General features: G+C 38.3%; 1 protein-coding gene across 2 annotated transcripts in view; it reads left to right on the top strand.

Moving 5' to 3' along the window:
• The first annotated feature begins 715 nt into the window (after positions 1 to 715).
• si:dkey-91i10.2 (uncharacterized protein LOC555224 homolog) overlaps positions 716 to 23,522 on the top strand; it is a 37,446-nt gene continuing 14,639 nt past the window's right edge. Inside the window, exon 1 of one of the 2 annotated variants that reach the window (XM_034304896.2) lies at positions 716 to 969. The gene's annotated coding sequence lies outside the window, so the exon portion shown is untranslated. Of the gene's footprint in view, positions 970 to 14,696; positions 15,406 to 23,522 lie in introns of those variants that run through there. The other variant, XM_026913177.3, reaches the window with a different exon arrangement.

The following is a 23,522-nucleotide window of genomic DNA, read 5'->3' as shown; positions in this document are numbered from 1 at the left end:
GTGCGATGATTTGGTAAAAAGCCGATCTGACTCTTACTCAGGACACTGTGTTCGGTAAGGAAGGCCTGTATCCGGGCGTTGATGATACAGCAGAAAACCTTCCCCAGATTACTGCTCACACAGACGCCCCGGTAGTTACTGGGGTCTAATTTATCTCCACTCTTATAAATCGTGGATATCAGCCCCTGGTTCCAGATGTCAGGAAAACAGCCAGCTTGGAGAGCCAGGTTGAACAGTTTTAATAATGCTCTCATTCTCTCTCTGTCTTTCCCTCTCTCTCCCTCACACACACACACACGCACATACATTCTCTCTCTCTCTGTCTTTCTCTCTCTCTCTCTCTCTCTCTCACACACACACACACACACATACATTCTCTCTCTGTCTTTCTCTCTCTCGCACACACACACACACACATACTCTCTCTCTCTCTCTCTCTCACACACACACACACATACATTCTCTCTCTCTCTGTCTTTCTCTCTCTCACACACACACACACACACACACACACACACATACATTCTCTCTCTCCGTCTCTCTCTCACACACACACACACACACACACATTATCTCTCTCTGTCTTTCTCTCTCTCGCACACACACACACACATACTCACTCTCTCTCTCTCTCTCTCTCTCTCGCTCTCGCGCTCTCTCTCTGACCAATCAGAAATGTCCGTATCCGTTTCCAGGGTAACGTGACTGCTTTCACTGCTTGCAGATCCTTTGCTTTCACTCTGGGCTGCTTAGCCGATTCTCCTCTCGCTCTAGTTCAGTAAGAGCGTAGTTTAAAAAAAAAAAAAGCCCGTAGCTGGACGACGTGGGCAAGTGTCTTAAGGTGGATGTAAGCACTGTTGGCCTGTGGGAGAGGGACAGCGCGGGACAGCGCGGGACAGCGGTGGTCTTTCGGGTTGAAGTGAGACGCGAGTCGGTGGACTTTGGTCCCCGTCGGAGCACGCGCTTGATGTAAGTGACGCACGCGCATATGGTAGTAGAAACACCAGGCAGTGTTAACTCTGTCATCAGCTGTCCACTATCAAATGTCCACCATCAGCTCTCCACCATCAGCTCTCCACCATCAGCTGTCCACTATCAGCTGCAGCGGTTTACTGCTCAGTGTTTAGCATCACACACACACACACACACACACGGGCTGGTACAAAAACAGGTTTGTTTGTGAGTCCATTTGTTACTTTATGTTCATAAACGTAAACAAGGGCATTTCCAGCATTATGGATGTGGACAGATCAGCTGAATGCACAAAGCTGATGCCAGGTGATTATGGAATACATTGGAGATGCAATTCATAACTTGAAAATGTATCTCATTGCCAGCACAAGTTTAACATAGTGTTCAGTGTTTCAATATATCTGATTATATACATTACATATACAGTTTGTCAGTTTATCAGACTTTCTGGTGACATCACAAAATGTGGAGGAATTTTAAAGATCTTTGCAGAACAACGCCTGTTGTTTACAAAGTATTCAGATGTTTCAAAGTCTTTAAAATATATACACACAGTTGTGGATATGATATGTCTTAAACCGTCCCTTTTCATTGTATAATACTGCAGTGTGAAGCTGATGTCTGTATGAAACAATTCAAATATCGACGTAAAGACTTAAGAGGTAATTTAAAGTGGTTTTCTTGTGTTCATGATTTCATTTCTCATGGGTAACTTTTGCTTGGAGGGGCAAGGAATCCAGTGTGAATGTAATACTCCTCAGGTACAGTAATAGAAATGTCCTTTTTCTGCATGTTCAGTCTCTTATTCACTGGCAACTCTTCTAATCCAACACAAAAACAGGCTGCTCCACCAACACCATGTTTTATTTTGCATTTTATAACTTACCTGCTACAGCATGTAATATTTTTACATTTCTAGACATGGGCCTTTTTTCATATGTTTTGTGGTGAAGATAGGATGATACTTTCATACTCTCCTGTTGTCAGCTTTGCTGCAATATTCTATAGCAGTAATATTCTTTGACTTCCTTAAAGTCACAGGTTCCGTAAACTTAGAAGTTCTGCTTCCTAACTTCTGCTGTTGTAGAGTTTTACACAGAACCTTTAAGGGTCCACAGAGGGACAAACCCTGTAAGTGTGTAGATGTCAAATCTACAGAGTTTAAGCATATAGCCACTGTTTTCCTACCCAGCATGTACTTCTTTTAAATGGTCATATGATTTTTTGATGGTATGTAGGAAAAGTATATCATATACAAATTGTAATTTAATACAAATGGCTTAGACATTTAGCAGGTAATTCTATATTTGTTCAAATCGGAAATAAACAAAGGCTGTAAAGATTTTTTTTTAAATTCTCTCATTACCTCAGTAGAGTCGGCTGCACTAAACATAGTAAAATCTATAGTCAGTGAGTCATGGAGGAGCCAGTTGTTTTTAAATTAAAGTAAATTTTACTTATCTCAAAGTGAAACTATGACTGTAGAGCATCATACATCATTTACATTATATTTTAAGTGGAAAATCTCAACTCTCTAGCTCATGCGACATTATCAGAGATTTATCTGACTTCTGAAATAAGGTTATTTAATGACTTTTTGTTTTTCTGTTAAAGATAGCCCACTAAATTGAGTCAATAGCACTATACTTAATTTAAAAGTCTGCAGCATAGAAGAAGAGTGAATGTTTAGACTCCTTTAGCAGTGCTCAGCTGATGTAGATTTATGGCCATCTTAATGGACTCTTTTCATTTAAAGCCAGACAGACTGTAGTAGTTATCCATAAATGATTGGATAGAATGTGAACTTTAGTCTGTTGCGTGTCCATTGTATAAGCAGGGGTCATTGGAGGAGTAATTAAGTGATTGTGGTTTGTCTCGTTTCTCTGATGCTTTACTGGACATGCCAGTGCTTAGTAGAATGATTGAGACAGATTATTGTAGTTAGTTTATTATTTTTCTATTGACCTTCAGTTTGCCATCAATAATGCTTTAATCTATTCCACATTTGATCAACTTTTATTGCTTATTTAAGATGTCAGATTAGGTCTTTTGCCAAATTATTGTTTATCCCTTTATAATTAAATTTTTTAAATTTAATTACACTTTAACAAATGCTCCACATGAAATAGTTTTAATTTCTTAGTGTTCACTGTGGACTCTGACTGGCGATTGTCCAAGTCTATACTTCTGGATGAAGTACTGCTTCTTCGTTTGGTCAAAATTTGTAAAGGAGACATGAGTAGCTTAATCCAGGCCATTGATTTAGTGTACTGTCATCAAGTCATAATGTTTTATTTTGAAATACAGCAATTTAGGACATTTTCTCATATTGTAAATTGGTAGGGAATAAAAGGAAATATGGACTTATAAGGAAACATATCCTGAATAAAGGATGGCTTTGGGATGGCTGGCTTGAAGTAAATGTTAAGAAACTGCGTTTGACCTAAAACAAATCCGACTCACTGCACTGCACTTTCTGCTTTTTTGTATGTCCCATTTTATCTGTCTCCCCAGCAACATCCACAGTGTTGGATAAACACTTACACTACTTATAAATCAATAAGAAAGTGAACATCACATGCGTTAATTCACCTCTGGAGCTTTTATTATATGTATTCTCAATCTACTTCTTGGCAACTCTTTCACCCCTTCTGCCTTTCAGCCAAATAGACTCCATTTTTTCTGTTAAAGTTGGCAGTCACAGACATATGGAGACAAATGACTTGTACCTTTAACCCTCATAAAAAGACAATCAAATAAAAGGTACGTACTAACTCTCAGATCCTGGGGGTTCAAAGCTGAGAGAAATGATTTAGTCTGTTCAGCTTGACCCATCATATCAACAGTGTTATCACTGTAATGGGGCAGGAAATTACACACTTCACAGTTAGAAAGACATGACATGATACTGTCTTAAACTTAATTGATTCTCCTCTCTGTGTACTCTCTTCCTCTCTCTCCCCTGTTGATCAGAGCGATGCTGGTCAAGCATAGGCTTCCATGTAGCTCATGTATGTCGAAGAGGACAGTTTTCTCTGAATATGTTCAGATGCCCTGTGACATTCTTAGTTTACTTCAATTAATGATAGATTTGAATAATATTTTCAGTATGCAAATTAATAAGAAAGATATTTTTTTGCCCTAAGCTTTTTTACACATCTTTTTATGAAGGGTACCAATGATTGTGGTGCTGACCGTAGCATTAGCAGCAGTAGAAAAAGATGTAGTGACTGGCTGCACATGTTCCAGGGAAATAGGTAGAGGTCAAAAGGTTCAGTTAATGTTCACATCAAACATCAGAATGAAGAAAAGTGTGATCTCTGTGACTTTAACCATGGCATGGTTGTTGGTACTAGATGGGCTGGTTTGAGTATTTCATTAACTGCTGATCTCCTGGAATTTTCACACATAAGTGTCTGTAGAGTTTACACAGAATGATGCGAAAAACAAAAAAAAACTGAGTGAGCGACAGTTTTGTGGGTGGAAATGCCTCGTTGATATGTAGATGTCAGAAGAAAATGGCCAGATTGGTACAAGCTGCCAGGAAGGATATAGTGACTGATATAATCAGTCTTTACAACCGTGGTGAGCAGAAAAGAATCTCAGCAGACAGGTGTTCCTATTAAAGTGGACAGTGAATGTATATATAAATAAATTCAATGAATACCTTTCTAGGACTAGAAGGTATATGGTAATTTAATTATACTGATACAAATACTACCACTGAACAGAGCACATTGGGTGAAAACTGATCTGTTGTCAATTTCTGCTCTGTTTCGTGGCCATACACTAAATATACTGATTGATATATTGTGCACTTATGGATGGAGGACAGTTACATAACATTTATGTGTATTGGGGATTTTCATTTGGGGGGGTTACCTAGCTACACTATAGTACATGTTGAGCTACAAACACCTGGAATGAAGAGCTGGTGCTGCAGCGTAAGAGAAGAAACTGTGTTTGCCTAGTAAACATTATCCAGTATTTGTTTCTCTGGATTTGGTTGTCATGTCATCAACACACAGATTAGTCCCTATGCAAATGAAATTCAAGAAAAGATTTCTCAGTGAATACATGAGTTACAGAGCTCGTTTTAAACAATGCTTCTTTACAATGCATGAAAAATAAAAGCAGTAACTGTGTGACCTCAGTAGTGCAATAGTGCAGTAGGGAAATTTTGCCATCCTACCAGGCCACAGGAGAAAGTTGTGTTGTGCTTAAAAAGAGTGAAGATATAAAGATTTGCTGAATGTGAGACAAGCAGTGAAGCAGACAGTGTCTCTCCCTGGTATTCTTTGTGTGCATTCCAAACTATGACTGTGAGAGAGAAAGGTAGGAATAGTGTGGTTTTTTTTTTCTTCTGCAGAGTGTCTGTTGGAGCAAAGGCCCTGCAGGCAGAGCTGTATCAGTCAGCTCTCTCATTTCACAGAGACCACTGACCATGAACTCCCAGCGGCTGCCTGGTATAATTAGCTCATGTCCTTTATTTCAACAAGGGTAACTCTCATGGCTGAATGTTTTTGGCCAGGAAGTGCAAAATGGATGAAACCTATTTAATGGGACCATAATTGGGTTTTAGTGTTTAGGACTGTTGAAACCTGCCATACTGATTTATTCACTTTCTGCACACAAAGTTTATATGCGCGATTAGTTTTATTAGACATGACATGCCTGAAAGTCTTACAGCTCCTAGTATTTTTCCATGGGCTCTGTGCAAGGTTGCCAACTGTCATGCACTCGACCCATATTTCAGGACCTGTCTCACCAAATAAAGCCACTTGTATATAAAGCAAATTATCAGGGCTTGTGTAAGAAAGTCATTAAAATGGCAAGCTATAATTTAGTTATAGCTTTTCGTATAAAAGAAAGATAATTATATTAGTTGTTCACAGTTATACTATAGCACTGTTGAATTCTCGATTCTGATTGGTCAGAATGTGTTGATTAATTTTCTCTGGCAGTAGTACAGACTATAATTGAAATCATAGGTTTATATTAATGCTGTTTCTCAAACATGTTGTCATTTTTTTAGTGCCAACTCATTCACAGGGACTTGTATGGCAGACACTCCACATAATCTAAGGCTAATAATAAAAACAGATATAAAATATATTATTTAAAAAATCTTTGATCTGACGAAGCTCAGATCAAACAATTAACTTCAAGAGAGGGAGACAAAAATAAGTGAGGCTGATAAGGGAACAACTGTTTATAGCTGTAGAGCATAAGTGATGACAGGAACTATCTTGTCTTGTGGACTTTCCACAGTATGATGTCAGTAGTATGATGTGTCAATCATTCATAAATTAAAAATTGCAATAGTTGGCAAATTGTTGTGGCAAGAGGAATAAAACACTTCGAGACTCGTTGGAATTGGAAAAAATTTAAATTTCAGAGTGGTAAAGGCAAACCACTCCACACCACCCTGTCACTGATATTCTTCTATAACAGCACATCCAGTTGTGTTTTATTCCTTAGTTATCTGACAGCATAGCATAAATCATATTCTGCTTGACAAGATAAAACATTATGTCCAATAGTGGATGAGTAGAGTAGATGAGTGTTAATATTAGATGAAAAAACAAGTCTCTACTAACACCTCTAGCTAAATCAAGATGGTTGTATGTTATCATTTAATTCAAATATTTAAGTGAATTTATATGAATTGAAATGAGGATTTGACAGCAAATCATGTAAGATCTACATTTAGTAACCATTTAACCAGTCAAAATATTACTCAGTTAAAATATTTTTAAAGCAGTACAGATTATCTACTTAATTTGTTTGTTTGTTTTATGGAACCATACATTTTAGTGGTGACAGTTCAGGCCCATTCGGTGTTGCCAAATGGTTTGGCAAGTAATTTAGGATCATTGAGAATTCAGGTCCGAACCTTTTGTAATTGCTAGATAAGGCTTAATGGAGCTGAGTTGCCAGACTAGATGTCCTCTGTGTTTAGGCAGTTTTGGCAGTTGATGTGAGCAAACTGTACTTGGCTGTGCTGCGTTTATCCTGTTCCTGGTCTGTAGTGTATGTGATTATATTACAGTTTTATGAATCTTCTGGGTACTTATTAAATGAGCTGTCTGAATGCAGGTCTCTCTCTCAGCTCTCTCGCTGCCTGGTGGGGATTCTACAAAAGAGGAAATAGCCATGCAGCGCATTTTACCTTCCCTGCTGAGCATTTTATCAAATACAGTGGCCAGGGAGCCTGACTAAACAACTGAATATTCTCATTTATTCACAGCAGGGGCTCTAAGCTTTTGTGCTTTATTTTATTTGACAAAGCTAAGAGATATGGATATTAAAATTTCTCAATACTCATCACAGATTTTGATCCACTGTCATAGTATTATACAGTATATGCTCTTTTGTGCACATTTGGTGATGGAAAATTTTGGTTTTCTATATATGATTTTGGCGACTGTGTGCAGTCAAGTGTCAACTGTTCCTTCGGGGCTTTAGAGTGTTTCCGTAAAAAATGCAGTATTATGTATGTATTCTGCAAAAAGGAAAATGAAATGTCCACGGTGCCAGTAATAAAGTCATCCCTGCCCATTTTCTTGGTTCATCTAGACATCCCATGCTGCTTTAATGCACTTTATATTCTGCATTATTTTGCTCTGAAAGGCCATGTGAAATCTCTCTTTTGTTGTGTAAATGCTGGTGCATCAGAAGCAGCCCTCTCTTTCTCTTATTTAACATAAAGATGATTTTTTTTCCAAATGTTGAAAGTTGTGAAACACTGTCAATAAGGACAGTAAGGACTGTTCTGTTGAGTGAGTGTAGAGAAAATGATTGTGTGTTTATTTTAGATGTGATGAATCTGTTAGTAAAGACTATTATAAAGCACTGATATATTAACACTGTCGGTAAGCTGAGACGCCTGCTAATGAATATGCAGTAGAGCTTGGTTCTGTATATACAGGCTTAAGTGACAGAAAGCGTGAGGTAACTGGGAGAGGGTTTTTATAGTTTGAAGCCTCAATCTTACCAGTGAATAAATTGGGGTTATATCTTGTTGGGACAGGATGTTTCTTCTGACCATATTTTTTGTGTGATATTTTATGTGCATTGTCCATAATAGGAACGTTGTCTTTTAAAAACCACTGATGTGTCCTCAAGCACATATACACCATTGTGTAAATGCAGTTTTGGTATGGAGGAATGGAGGGCTGTTTGTTCAGGTGAAGCATTAGGGTATTCTTGAAAAATGTAATTTAATAGTACTGTCAAGATACTTGTGTCGCTCATTAATGGTTAAGGATAATTGTGTAGCTAATTAATTATCTATCCAATAATTTATCTACTAAAAGTATAGAATATTTATTTTGTGACTTGTCTTCTGTCAGGCCCTATACAACTACACAAAGCCAGTGAGGGACATCATCATGTGGGGATGTAGGCTGTTACCATTATAGAAATATTGACTTACGTCTGTCTCTTTCATCAATGAACTAATCAAACTTTCCATGCTGCAGGGGAAGCACATACTTGGGTCATTATATTTAGTAACACTGGTGTGCAATGGGAATGTTTGCTCAGAGCAATTTTGTGTGATCAGTATTGTATTTTTGCGGTGCGAAAAAATGTTCAGATGAATTTACCTTATCATTTACCACACCATTTACCAAGCTCAACATTGTACAGTACGTAACTATTCAAGGATTCAAGGTTTTTTTATTTGTCACATACATATTACATACATGTGATGTGAAATGTTTTTCCTTAGTTCCACGTCCCACAGTGCAACACTGAACAGAACCAACAACAAACTAGATATACATAGTAAAAACAGAATGTAATAAATATAGTAGACTATATAATAAAATCTAGTAGACTATATAGTAAAAATTTAGCAGCCTATAGAGAAATGTAATGTATATAGAATATGAATATATAAGTAGAATATGTTGAAAAGCAAATATACAGAGCTGTACAGTGTATAGAGATACTATATAGTGTGCACAAATTAGTTTTTTCTTTAGTGCAAACTGTTTAGTGCATGTGTGTCTGTGTGAGGTAGGAATATGCAGACTCTCTCAATTGTCCTCGTTCAGCTGGATTGTCTGAGGGTAGAAACTCCTCCTGAGTCTCTCTGTGTTGGTCCTCAGGATCTGGTATACGCTTCCCTGATAGGAGCACTGAGAAGAGACTGTGTCCAGGGTGGTGAAAGTCTTTGACAATCCTCCTGGCTCTGGTCTTGCATTGCTGGTTGTATACGTTCATGATGCAGGGTAGAGAAGTCCTGATGGCCTTCTCTGCTGTCCTCAACACTCTGGACAGTCGGCTTTCAGTCCTTGCCCGTGGTGCCTCCGAACCAGGTGGTGATGCTCCCGGTGAGAAGACTCTCCCCAGCTCCAGTGTAGAAAGCCTTCTGCACCGTGTGTGAGACCTTGAACCTGACCAGGCGTCATAGATGGTAGAGATGCTGGTGCACCATTGTCAAGCTGTTTGTGTATGCTGTCCATGAGAGGTCTTCTGTGAGGTGTACCCCAAGGTATTTGAAGCTGCTTACCCTCTCGACTGTGGCCCCGTTGATCATCAAGGGGCTGTAGTTCCTCACCTGCTTCTTCCCATAATCAATAATCATCTCCTTAGTCTTGGTGATATTCACGGAGAGATTACGACACCATGTGGAGATGATGTCCACTTCGTCTAAGTAGGCCTCCTAGTCTTTTTTTTTAAGTTATGAGGCCTACCACCACTGTGTCATCAGCAAACTTGTTGGAGCTGTGTGTGGCCATGCAGTCACTGGTGTAGAGGGAGTACAGCAGGGGGCTGAGGACACAGCCCTGAGGCACTCCAGTGCTGAGGGTGAGCGTGGAGGAGGTGTGGTTTCCCATCCAGACCACCTGGCGGCATCCAGTCAAGAAGTCCAGAATCCAGTGGCAGATGGAGGAGTTTAGCCCCAAATTCTGGAGCTTTTTGCAGAGGTGTGATGGGATGATGGTGTTAAAGGAGGAGCTGTAATCCACAAACAGGTGGGAGAGGGCAGTGTGAAGGGTATGGTTGATGGCATCATCTGTGGACCTGTTGGACCGGTGTGCAAACTGTAATGGGTCTAGGCAGCTGGGGAAAGAGGAGTAGACTTAATCTCTGACCAGCTTTTCAAAGCACTTACTTAGAAGGACGGGGGGTTTTCAGGACAGGAATAATGTTGGAGGACAATGTGGGTACAACACACTGGTTGAGGGAGAGGTTAAAAATGGTGGTAAAGACTGGTGCTAGTTGGTTAGCACAGACTTTTTGCACATGTCGGGGAATGTTGTCTGGACCGAATGCTTTCTGTTGTTAACTATAGATTTAGGTGCATATTTTTATACTGTCTTGTCCTGTCTTCCTTCTTAAAAAACATTGTGAGAAAGCAGGAAGTGTGTAAATAATTACTGCAGAGCCATGAAGCTTCATCTATATTATGATTACATGCATCTGTGTTAGATTAATTACTCTAATTTAGTAATTGTTTACCACTTAAGGTAAAAAAGTACCTTAAAAAACATTGCCCTATCATCTAGAGATTGCGAGTTCGAATCTCGAGGGTTATGTATGTGCAAGAAGGAAGACAGCACTTTCCTCTGTGTGTGTTACGCTGCCCTGTAACAAAGAATAAGCAGTTTGAAAAGATGCGGTTGGCTGGCTTCACGTGTCATGGAGGAAATGTGTGTTAGACTTCACCCTCCTCTGTTGATAGCTGCTGTATGATAGGGAGGTGCTGGCTGGTGGGTGGGAATTGGCAGGTGACCAATTTAAGGAGAAAATGGGGGAAAAATAAGTATTTATGCATGTATGTTCTATAATATAGTATTTTAAATAGACATTTTGTGTAACAGCAATACTAACAGAAGTGAAACTTAATGCCTTGAGAATGTGAATTAATGTACATAGAGGTTTTCTTTGCTTTAAAATATTAGCATAGAAAAACAAGTCTTGTTTAACTGCACTTTTTAAGATTACCTAATTTTTTTTAATCATTAAATGCTTACCTCAGGTCACTAGTGACCCATGGCCTCGTTTCAGGTCATTTCAGGTCCCCACATTTGTAGTATTCCATAACCTTTGTGCTCTGAACAATTTAGCAATAAGGAAATCCCACAACTTAATAAAATAACAGCAGTTTTTCTTATATAAGTGAATGCCAAAATAATGTGGAACATTGACTTGTGGGTGGTATTGTGTAATTTTTATTTCAATATGTGTTTAATATATAAAATGTGTGTCTATAATTAGTTATGTCTGGCACATGTTCTAGGCACAATATGCATTATATATGCAGTTTTACATTATTCTTGAAGTTTTTAAAGAATATTTATAGTATAAGAGCTGCTTTGCTAACATTGATACATATGAACGGTTGAGAAACACCCATGTATTTAACAGGCAGTACTTGATTGATATGCTTCCATGAATCCCAAGTGTTTCCTGTTCCACTAGATGTGACTACTTTGACTTAGTAAATACAACACATCTGAGGAATGTGGGCTCTTTACAGGACTCGTTGTAATGCATTATTACTACCTAAGCAGTATTCTTGCATGTCTGTATATGAGATGGACTAAAGACTGTACTAGATAACCAACATGCCAACTATATTAGACATTAGTGAGTTAGTTTAAAGCATGTTTAACTAGCTACAGTTGTTGTCTCCCACTGTTGTGACACACTGGTAGTAGCGTGTATGGAAAACTCACATGTGCTCATGATTTTTTACATGATTATGTGAATAAAATGTGATCACATGTAAAAAAAAAAAAAAATGTAAAGGAGCATCTCATCATATCATGCCCTGAAAATCACATCTGAAAAATTACACCAGATGCCGTGCATGTGAAAAAGTAATGCGAAAATAAAACACATGCATTACACGTGAAACATGTAAAAATAAATACATAAATAAATAAATAAATAAATAAAGTGTTGTGTCTAAAAACATATTTAAATCTCACATGTGAAGCATGTGATCATGTGACTTTTCTGTAAGAGAGACTACAGATGAGGAGCTTCAAAATCACACCAACTAAACCATCATTTTCATATGGAGAATTGGAGTTTATAGGACTTTAACCCAAGCAGCAATAATTATGTTTGATTATTCTCACATTTGACACTGTTTGCCACTTACCTTTCAAAGTTCAAACACCAAATGAGGCAAGAAGCTCGGTTTGCACAGGCATAAGGGAAAAAAATTCTCTTTGTTTCGCAGCACTGAAACATTTAAAACTGCATGTGGAATATAAACTGTTAGCTGAATAGTTTTCAGACTTGCAGCTAATCCACCATAAAAACAACACAGGGAACAAAGAGCAAAACTCATAACCTGCAGGCAACCGAACACTTCCTCACCGAGGTGTTGTGATTACTATTGAATACTATATGCTCAGAACACCCTTATTTATTGTACCAGTGTGTAATTTTTCCACTTACTGAAGTATGGCATTGTATATCATTTGTGGCTAGATATTATGACCAGAAATGTGGTTCAGGCAGGTCCTGTAATATCTTCCATCAGCCAAAATAACGGTTCTTCAGCTCCCTACTGCATTTGTTTTAGGCAAACTATTTCATATACACATTGACAAACAATATATTGTTCATTTTGGGGCAAAGCTTGGGGGCAATGTATTGTTTAGCATAGCCTGAGCTATAGCATGGCAGAAATGGACCATTTTTGATGAACACAACAGGTCCAGCTCATTTTGTGTGTATGGCATAGACGAGTTTTCTGCCTAGATACTGCTTGTGTGCTTTCACTGTTATTTGAAATAGAATTCAGCCCAGTGTTATGAGATTTTAAATTATTTTTATGAACATTATTATTTAGAATAATGTTACGTTAATATCACAGTCTCCTTCTGCATCTCCTCTGTTACATCATATGCAATTCTAAATATAGATAAAAAAAAAACAGTAGTAGCCCCTCACTGAAAGAATTTTCTTGTACTTTTAGAGTCGTAGATGCAGTGTCTGTGTGACCGCTGTGTGGAGCTGTGTATAAATTATTAACATTGTGGTAGAGCCTTCATAAATTAGGAATGGTCTTTTGTTGTTGTGATGGCAGTGCCTATATGGCTGTGTTGCTTCCTCTGAGTCATGGCCACATGTGTCAGCGCTCTGTAATGGGCCGCCTCAGCCCCAAGGCCATCAATCAATCATGTTTTATCACCTAGCCTCAGGACCCTAATATGATATACTGCAGCATAAAGACTCAGTGAGTGACCTGCAGGATGTGCTGAATTATCATTACTTGATGACGTGTCTCTTGATTTACCTAGCAATAGATGATTTGTCTGTATATGTACTAGGATTTTCTTTAACTACCACTGGTGTGAAAGTAAGAGCTTATATTTGAATTCAATGGGGATTGTCAAAACAAAATATACTTTATATTGTGTACTTCTACAGCTTTCATAAATCTGACCTTGTAGAAAAATGATAGGACCCCTTTGTGCAATTACACTGTTGGTTGATGCATTTATGGGCTTGTGAATGGATACTCAAGTGTGTTAAGCTGGAAGCTCTGTACAGAACTGAGGGAGCTATAAAACATAACATACATTTAGAGACTAACCATGTCCAGAGGCACAAAGCTGTACAGTGTTTTGCAATTAGGGCTGCATGATAAGTACAAAAACATATTGTAATCACAGTATACCTTGCAGTATATTGATTTGACCAAAGTAATTTTTTGTATTTTTTGTTGTTGATTTTTTTTATCATATCAATGAATTATCAGTACATCTGCAGAAATCATGTTGCATCTGATATTGTCAGTATGCTCATGGAGCACAAGTAAATGTGAATATTGCAGGCTTCAAAGGCCAATAATGCAATTATGATTAACAAACTGTACACTCGTTTGTTAAATATGCCAAGTGGGTGGCACAGTGGTGCACTGCCTCACAGCTCCAGGATCCCTGGTTTGAGCCTGAGCTCTGGTTTTTGTCTGTATGGAGTTTCACATGTTCTCCCCATGTCTGTATGGGTTTCATTTAGGGTCTCCAGTTTCCTCCCACTTCCCAAAAACATTCATTTCCATTGTGTAATGGAAATTTGTGAAAGCATCGTGAAAGCACACATTTCGATATTATTTGTTTACCTTTAATATCAGAGTATTTCCCCTTTCTTACTATCAATAACCTATCTTGTTACGGTTGTTTTAGTGAAAACCAAGACATTAAGCTGCTGTACACTTTTGCTGACGTGAGACCAGTCAGCAGCCTTCAAACAACAACATATAGTAAATATATAGTCTCCCTGGGGAGGTGGAATGGAGCTGCTGAATGCCCTGCTTATTTGTTACAATAATGGATCACTGGCCACTTATGCAAATACTGAGGAAATCCCTCAGCCAGCTTTCAGTTCAGACATACTGAACCTGACATTATGGCACATTGACAGGCTCGGTTTGATGTCTAGTTCACATGTTCAAGCTGTTTGGTTTTTGTTTGCTGGTAACATGTGTGGTAGCAGAGAGGATTAGCCACCCCCGTACAGCTCAGCATACTGCAGTTACACTGCACAGCCAATACACTTTGAAAGCTGTCCCATAGGAATCCAGAGGAATGATGCTGCAGTAAGTTCCTATAGTGAACGTGTTTGTTTTTGGTGCATTCCATAAAAAAAGAATGTCCCTTTTTTGTTGCATAGAGCTTTCCCTTTCAGACCTTCTTGTCTGCTCCATTATGCAATATGGGAGTCAATGGGATCTTTCAGATTAACATAATTTATTCATTAATATCAGAGCTCATCATCATCATCATCAATCTGTTAGATTAAATGGGGTGAAATGAAAAGACATTAAATATTAAAAAGATTGAAATATTGCCAAAAACGACTGCCCTTCTGAAAGAAAAAAGAGTAGGATAACTGGTCAATAGTATAGACATGCAGATTGACAAGATTCCCCCAGCATAAAGCACAAACCAATCTGTTCTTTTAGCACAGAATACAGCACCTTTTCATGTTAGCTCATTAAATGTCTGTATATGTGATAAACATGTACTCATGTTCACAGTTTCAAAGGTTTGTACCACGGAAAAAAAAATTACAGAGACAAAAACAAGGAATGCCCTCTTGGGATAGCAGGTGGGGGAGATAAAGAGGGTAGATGTGGCTCAGAGGTCCTTTTGGACAGCCTTGTGTTTCTGTTGTTCCCATGCCAACGTTCTGTATTGGAGCATGCTCAGTGAAGAGCTCTCTGCTGTAACAATAGCAGAGGGACCTGAGAGCGTTCACATGCTGATCTCACATCAGAGTGGAACACACCTCACTGCGCTCTCACTCTCCTAACCGGTGCATGTAAGGGGCTTTCTTCTTTCATAGTTTAGCTTTTTAGTGTCCTATTGGCCTTTTCTGCGTGTTGGATAGGAACATGGGGTGAGACAGCAATTCTGGATATTACTTGAAGAATTATATGAACTTCAGTAACAGGTATTTGGATCTTTATTCACATTTTTATTTCCTTGTGATTCTTGATAGTCTTAAGGAATAAAGATGTCGGCTAACTGAATTATTATTAATAATATTATTATTATTATTGGTAAAAAATATCGATTGTAGTGTTTTTGTTTAATGTGTAATGTTCATGTAATGAGTTCTGTGATCACCTGATCTGAAAATTGTTTGCCTTTTGTTAAGTGGACTAGGATGACATGCTTCAAAAAAGAAAAATATGATTTTTCCTTACACTCCGAACAGAGGAACATTATACAGCTGGACAGAGAGCTAGCTAGGAGTGGAAAAGAAACAGAAAGTGAGGCAGAGAGGATGGAGCTGATATGAGTGTGTTCATTCAGCATTGTCGCACGATGCTTCAGCTATGAGAAGTTGTTCAGTCGTGCTTCACTGACCCGCCACTCCGTTGTCGTGACGATGGGGGTGAGGGGTCAGTCTTCTGACCACATTTAGACCAGTGCTCTAGTTTTAACAAGCTAAAAGGCTCTACTGCAGCCCATTCACGCATTACACCGGTTACAGCCTCAATGGACACCCTCCATTTGCTTTAATGAAACATCTCATTGATTTATGTGAGTGTGTGTTGATAATCCAGTCCTGGATCTCTAGATGATGGCTGGACTGCTCCCACTCCAGTGCGTCGGGGAGTGTTAGGCAAACATTGGCAAAAAAAAAAAAAATGACCTGGAAAGATCTGAGTATTTAATCCTGTGAGACAAAGAAAGAGAGCAAGAGGGCTAGAAATAGACCATTTGCCTACGTACAGGATATTGAAAAATGAAACAAGCACGCTGCATACTGCAGAATCAGGATGGCATTTGCTATAGCATTAGCCATAAGAAATTTGTTGTGCTGAGGAGTATTTTGCAGGCATAGAGGCAGCTAGCCATAATGAATTTCTATAAATCATTTGTCACATCAAGAGGGATGCTGTTCATTCACAGCATTGATTAGAAATGGTTTTCTGCTGCCTTTTCAGCATTTCGACTTTTAATGCCTTTTAAAGGGGGAGTTCACCTTTTTTCGAATTTGAGCCATTCTAAATATTTGTTCAGTGATTTCTATTCATCTCAGACAGTTTTTATGTCAATACATGCAGTTTTAAGGTATTTTTCGTTTCTTCTTTACTAATGATTCTTTTGCAAAATAAATTATAATCAGATGAATTTATGACTCTAAGTACACTAATTGAGTTCAATTGACATCAATTTCCTCAAAACATCATTTTTAAAGACATAAAACAAACAAGTGAACAAAAAAAACCCAAACACCTACTTTTCTTCGTGATGATCAATGTATTCTCGTTGTGATTTGATCGTTTCTCTTCTTTGTGGTTCGTAATTTCAGGGTGCCGGAGGCGGGACAACCCGCTGCAGTTTTGGATTGGTTTCAAAAAAGGAAATTGCGTCAATGGAACTCGTTCAAAGCTGATTTTGTTTTGGTTACATTCAGTAATAGCAACATGAGTTGCCTTGTTGTAGGCTGTGGAAAAGTTCCATCGAGAGCACTAATAAAGTGATATGGCACAATGACACCATGTTTAAAAGGTTCCATATTAGAAGCTTCCTCTCATTCATACTCTTCAGCAGACATATTTGTGTGAATATCGGTCACTTAGCAACTTAGCGCGAAGCAACACAGGCAGGAACACATGTCCGGGAAGTGCCTCCGACATTGCAGATGAATACATTTCAATATTTCAAGCATGCAAATTTTTTATATATAAAAAAATTTATATATAAATTTATATATAAAATAATTATTTTAATTAGTTTTAACAAATTACTAAAGCAGTTGATATAAAAGCTGCTTGACGTGTCTAGAAATCGCCCTACAAGTGCTTAGAAAGGGTCAGATGTGAAAAAAGGTGAACTCCTCTCTTCAGTTGAGCATTGTACCTGCCTCTTTCAAGTGCAGCATTGTCTGTTCCTTAGTATTTCTTACTATATTTTATAAAAATATCACAAGCATATTTTGCATCAAAAGTCACCATGTATTGTCTTTGCTAAATAGAATTTACTGAGATAGTGTGTTATTGACAAAAGTTCGGGGATGGCGACAACTGGAGAGTATTGTAAAGGATGTGATGCTTTATCACTTCCTGTTACGGTTAATGCAGAATGGATAGCATATTTTTAAAATGATCAGCACAGCATTTTAAAATGAGCTTACTAGAAGAGTTTGTCACATACATTATAGTACAGTGAAATTCTTCTCTTTGCATATCCTGGCTTGGGAGAAAGTTGGGGGTCAGAGCACAGGGACAGCCATGAAACAGCAGACAGGTTAGGGGCCTTGCTCAAGGGTGCTGGGCTTGAGCGCCCAACCTTCTGATCAGTAACCCAGAGCCTTAACCACTGAGCCAACGCTATCCTTATAGCTATCACAGTGAGCATTTAAGGCTCAAGCAATTTTAAATTCAACCAGGAACACATCTTTGAATTTGTACTGATAAGAAACAAAACTATTAATTAATTTAGATAACCCGAAATTCTAGTAATAATTTTCTAATCACTTGTAATAGAAGTTATGTACATATTTGTATTGTATGAAGTCACGTTAGGACAATGGCAGTATATGCAGATATTGTAACTCTGGAATAAAGAACTTTGAAACATAATTCTGTCTCAGCTAGGCTTTGTTTCCTTTGGTGAAAAGAACAGTAGTCTGAAATACATCGATATGACAACTGATCATTTGCTGTCCCTTCCTCTGTTTATAACTTTCCCTCCCTCTCTCATCTCCTGCTGTCATCTCTCCACCTTCATATGAAAGCCCATTACTGGTCAGCTGGATCCCAGAAAGATGAGGGCACCTTCATGTGATGCCCCCCTGCTTTAAGCCCAGCTCCAGTCACTAATAACAACAAAGGCCTGGTGGGCAGGTGTGTGTGTGTGTGTGTGTGTGTATAATGGTCTCACAGGCAGCTAAAATTAGGGCTATAGGGCAGGATAGGGCTGTCTTGTGGCTTTCTTTCTACAGGCATTTATTACTGTTGACATGGCACCGTTCAAATGTGCCTGCTATAGGCATGACCTTGAGCATCCTAAAATCTTGCTTAAGCAAGGACGAGAGAGAATGGAATTCACAACTATCTCCTGAAGAATTTCAAGTACATAAGCTCAAACTGCATATCTCAAATTCAGAGATTTCAAGGTATCCTTGTTCCTGAAGCTGAATTGAATTTGAATTTCTACATGTGGCTGATGATGTGTATATTTTTGAGCGCTGTGTAGAATAACAGCTATTCTTGATGTTAGGATTGTTCCTGATGGATGTTGATAGGTGGAATTGAGCGGTTCAGTAGTGCTTCTAGAGTGGGAATTGATCAGAATTTGTATCAGGGTGTATACTTTATGAGGCTATATTTATGAATCTTACATCAAGCTGAGGGTAGTGTATAGTCTCGTCGGTTCTCTCTCCCTCCCTCCCTCTCTCGCTCTCCCTCTCATGCAGGTCTCTCAGTCTCATTTACCAGTGATGAATGAGTCATCTAGCCATCTGCTCCTTAGTGTAATCCAGCCTTATTACCAGCCTTTTGTTTATCAACAGAGCTCCTCTTCTGAGATTACCTGTTCTCGTCTCCTTTTTCCATTACTCCATCTATTGTGCTCATGTTTTTGCTCCTCTTTGTACCTCTCAGCCCACTCCCACTCTTAATCAATCCCCTCTCTCTCTATCACCTATCATTCATTTTCCTGTCTTTCTTAGTCCTTTGTGCATTTCTATAATACATACTATTTCACCTTCCATTTCTCTCTTTTTCTCTTTCTGTCTCTTTTTGACATGGATGCGGACGGGTGAGACATTAAAGGAAAAACTGGTGGCTGTGGAGGCATTTTGGTACATGACCCCTTAGAGGGAAGCGTCACTGCAAATCAATAGAAAATTCTTTTGACTAACCATTTTTATCCTATGATGAAACATTTCTCTCCTGATGGGACTGATCTATTACAGGATATCAATACCCCTATTCATAGGACATGGGGCTCATGGAATGGTTTGATGGTGATGGAAATGACTCAGTATACGTATACAGTCTTGTAGAAGCTGTTCGCCGTGACACAAGACTTTACTAAGACACTTTATGTTGTTTTTTTTGCCTTTAATTTGTCACCCAGCTGTACAACCACACTGGTCAGCATTGAGAGTGTGTCTTGTTGGCATTGACCCTCCTTATCTTTCAGAGTATGAGTATCAAGTTCAGCAGGAAAAATCTTCTAGATAGCAGCAGCCCAGTGACTCATTAGTCTAAAAGTCAATTATCTGACCAGTTCATTTTCTTCTGCATCTCAGTGCAGAAATACTGAAAACATACATCTCAGAAAGGGCTCTGATGCTATTCATTCATAAAAATGCTCCATGGTATGTTGAGTTAAATAATGTTCTGTCACATTTTTATAAAAGATTTGCCCCTATGCTGGATTGCAGGCTATTTTCAGTCCCACATTCAATATCTTGTGTCTAAAAGAGACAGATCTATAATTTCCATTACAGTCAATAGGTGAAGCTGAGATGGCCATGGGGCTCAGGTTCACTACACAGTTAAAGCTGGAGCCTAACCACTTGGCTATTTATATCACACCACTTTTATTGATGAAATCATGTGATAACTGTCAGATTGTGGCATTAGTCATTAATTAAACACTACCAGCAAAAAACATGCAGATGGGCCCAATATAACCCACTGCCATATTAACAAATGTTTTCCTCTTACATTGCCTGCAATAGTACCTTAGTGCCTCTATTGTGTTATTATGGCAAAATACACATACACACTTTATATAAACTTTGTATAAACAGGATTGAATGCACACTCTGTACTCAAATTGCATTTCTATGGAAACACCTGTAAGATAATTAATGTTTTCTAACCTCATGTTTCTGTTTACCTGTATATTAGTAGTAAAACCAAAGTGACATGAAACAGTCACCATACACATTCGAGTTGTAAAATTACTCCCATCCACCACCCGTTTACTGGTTACATGAACTGTTTGATGAACTAATGAACAGCCAACTCTGTAAGATCTAAACTATCAGTATTTTTGCCAGGTAAATGTCTCAGTTGCTTTTATGTACTTGCCATCAACCACCTGCATAATTCAGTCTGCATTTGTACTGTGTATTATGTGCCAAGGTGAATGCTGATGAAACCAGGTTTGGGCCAAAAAGAACAGATTTTGCTCCTCCTGTGAATTTCCTGTTTGTATATATTGAGGCTCTCTGCACATTTTTACTGCAGGGTCAGAATTGTCGGTATTCTCCTGTGCTACACTAACAGGGAACTGAGCGCATGTTTTTTGTATGTGGCATACTCTTCTGAAAAATGGCTGCAGGACAAAATGATTTTTACTGGCTCGACACAAACAACAGTACTTCCCATGCAGAATAATAGAGGATATTCTGACTGTAGAGAGGAGCCCTTCACATATATCCAGCTGTAGGCTACTGCAGTATAGGGACCACGTGAACACACTAACATAGCCTTCTCCTTATCATATGCACTGTCAAAATATGAAGCATACACCAAAAGTACATGTCTTTTGTTGGCGCCAAACAAAAATCTTGCTGGGCAACTTTCAGGTGCTCAATGTATGGGACAAAACTCTCAAGAACTTGATTTGCTTCAAGAAACAGCACCTTGCTTGCTAAAGCAAAGCATTTCTCTACCAGATAAGCCAAGGTGACAAAGCAAAATTGCCCAATGGTATTACAGTAAATTCCTTTCATGCACATGAAAAACACTGGAATTTGTTTAGAGCCTGTTTGTATTGTCTCACATATGGCAGCAATACCAGAAGTTCTTGTTCAGCATAGGAAGAACACACACCTAACAGCATTCAGTAAAATCTTAAAATGAATTGAAGTGATTAAAAAGAAATGAAGGCAGCCAAGAAGCAAAATGAATTGCACTATAGAACGATAACAAAAAGAAACGGATGGGATGGTGGGATGAACGAGACTTCATTAAGCTCAGCTAATTGAATATCTCAAATCCATTCAGAATATATGTGAATGTTCTATAGGGAGTCAGATTTCAAAGAGAGAATTAGACTTGAAAGATTATTTTTGCCCTTGAAAATGGGAAACATAAAACATTTTTAATCACGGGTTTGTGTTCAGGCTTAACCACATAGCTGAAATGCACTTAATGAGAGAAATAATTACTTAACTGTCTGCTCTAAAAATTGTTATTATTAAATTATAAGGAATGTCCAGAAAAAATTCTACAGATTTAGAAAAAAAAATAGAATGTTTGACTTTCACTTTCGTATATTGTATGTGAATATGTTAACTATATAAACTTACAGTAAAACTCTGTGAATGTGTCCTGGAAATGTTCATCCAGAGAATATACTCAGACTCGGAATCATAGTCTTTAATTGCAGAACTAATAAGGATATTGTGACTGTTTAAAGTATTCTTTAGTCCACTTAGTTCAAGACACTTGGGAAAGAACCCAAAAGACACAGATTTCCAACAGATTTCCAGTATATCAGATTTCATAGGAATAAGATTAAATCTTGAAGATTAGGCAACAGTTGCCTAATCACTCACCGACCACTTTTTTAGGGACACTTGTACAGATTATTGTACAGGTTATTCAAGCACATATCCAATCAGCCAATTATCATGTAGCAGCAGTGCAATGCACAAAATCATGCAGACACAGCTTAAGAGCTTCAGTTAATGTTTACATCAAACAGTACTGGAAAAAATGTGATCTCAGTGACTTTGACCATAGCATGGTTTTTGGTGCCAGATAGGCTGATTTGAGTATATGAGAAACTGCTGATGTGATTATATCAGAAACTGCTGATGTCCTGCAAATGTCACACTTAAGAGTCGCCTGTTCTTTTCCAAACAGTTTTTGGTGAGCCTCTGCCCATAGCTTCAGATTCCTGTTCTTGGCTGACTGGAGTGGTACCCAGTGTGGTCTTCTTCTGTTGTAGCCCATCTGAATCACAGTTCAACATATTGTGCATTCTGCAATGCTTTTCTGCTCACCATGGTTCTAAAGAGTGGTTATTTGAGTTACTATAGTCTTCCTGTCAGCACAAATCAATGTGGCCATTCTCTTCAGACCTTTTTTCATTCCATGTAAACTCTAGAGACTGTTGTGCATGAAAATCCCAGGATGGTCAAAGTGCCACAGTCACATTTTTTTCCAATCAGATTTTTTTTTTTTTTTATTTGAAGACTAACTTATCTCTTGAACCTTCCCTGAATGATTTCATGTATTGTGCTGCTGCCGCATGATTGTCTAATGGAATAATTGCATGAATGAGCGGGTGTATAGGTGTTCCTAATAAAGTGATCGGTGAATGTAGAATGTGCATACATGTACAGAACCATATTTCAACAAATAATTTGTACTGAGAAGATGTGCTGAACTTATTCAGAAGAAATGACCAAGCATCATCACTCACAACTGGTCCTTGTTGGTATTTTTATGTCTTTTAGTCTCGAAGGTGTTCTGGAAACTTTGACTGCACGCTGTGTTTTTCTGGAAAAGTCAAGAGAACGCTTTTATAATTATCACACATGGGATTTCCTTAAAGAAACTGGTAGAGGTGTTGTGAAATGCCATATCATTATCACATCATTACTGCCTAATGTGGAAAGTGTTCAGTATGTGTGTTTTTATTACCTGTCTTTCCCTGTTTCTGTCTTACTACCTGTCTCTGTGGAACACTCTCTCTCACAACAGTCTCACTATATTCAATGTTCAACAAGGCATGAGGCTGTGATAACAATATCAATAATATTTACATATATATTCTAAAGGTTTGACTTTCTTTTGACGGCAGACATGTTGTACATAAGATAAGGACTTTAGGGACATTCAAGACAAATTTACATTCAAGATTTACACCCATGAACATGATATTAGCATCCTAATAGTAACTGACCCAATAATATCAGTAGACTCTCAGTATACACGTGTGGAAAGCATATAAAAATATATAATGTGTAGTGTAGACCAGGATGTTATGGAGCAGCTAGTGTCAGAGATCACTCCATTGTTGCCCAGAATAGCTAACAGTGAAGGTCCTTAAGAATCCTGTCACCCAAATCTGTCTCACCAA

This window comes from Pangasianodon hypophthalmus, chromosome 5, assembly GCF_027358585.1.
Source record: "Pangasianodon hypophthalmus isolate fPanHyp1 chromosome 5, fPanHyp1.pri, whole genome shotgun sequence".
NCBI lineage: Eukaryota > Metazoa > Chordata > Actinopteri > Siluriformes > Pangasiidae > Pangasianodon > Pangasianodon hypophthalmus.
The sequence above is the reverse complement of the archived record's forward strand: the minus strand, read 5'-3'. Positions and strand labels throughout refer to the sequence as shown.